Below are 841 nucleotides of genomic sequence, written 5' to 3'. Positions count from 1 at the left end.
CCGCCACGATTGCAAATCCCTCTTCCTGCTTGCCGTATTATACCGCCAGCGCTCTCGCCGTGCGCCGAAGATCATGCGCGCGCGTCGGGTGAGCAGTGCTCCCCAACAGCTGTGTAACAGATGCAGAGGGTCCTGCGGTGTTGGTGTCATATTGGGGGAGGGGGTGACCCGCGCGCGCGCTACTTTGTCACAGCGTTGCGAGGTCACGTAGGGTTATGTAGGACACCAACATACACAACACGCTGTAGCGCTTTGCTGTGAGAAAATCATCAGCTGTGCAAATGTTCTGTCTCGGAACTCACTTACTGCCACAATCCCACGTCACAGTTCACCTCACTTCTTGTAAAGAACAAGTCCTTCGTGACGATCCGCCGTTCTTCATCCTCATCCACTTGAGGGCCACATGGTGAGATTTCGAAATACATGTACAGGTGGCAGTACTCTCAAAATACATAGTACAACACGCAACACCCCGCTGAACTTGCCGAATGCGGAACTTTAGCGGAGCACTTACAGTATCTCTGATAAGTGTACAATGTTACAGGGGAATGAGCTCCGCACGGATGAAAAAGAGTAAGTAAACACAAATGCAACATATCAGACGCATCGAATCTCACTGTCAGTATTAGCGTAATATTCAGTGCCATTAAACCAACAGCCAAAATATTTCATGAAAGGAAGTGTTCAACGAAAAAAAAGAACACCAGAGCAGCAGCTACTCCACTGAGTCGCCCAAACGCACAAAACTTGGTTTTCATCACAACCATACGTTACTCAAACTGCTTCAAATGGTGGAAAACTATACCAGAACCTGAAGGCGACAGATACCACATCACTACAA

Source organism: Dermacentor silvarum, chromosome 3 (genome assembly GCF_013339745.2).
Source record: "Dermacentor silvarum isolate Dsil-2018 chromosome 3, BIME_Dsil_1.4, whole genome shotgun sequence".
Classification (NCBI taxonomy): Eukaryota; Metazoa; Arthropoda; class Arachnida; order Ixodida; family Ixodidae; genus Dermacentor; species Dermacentor silvarum.
This window is presented reverse-complemented; position numbering follows the sequence as displayed.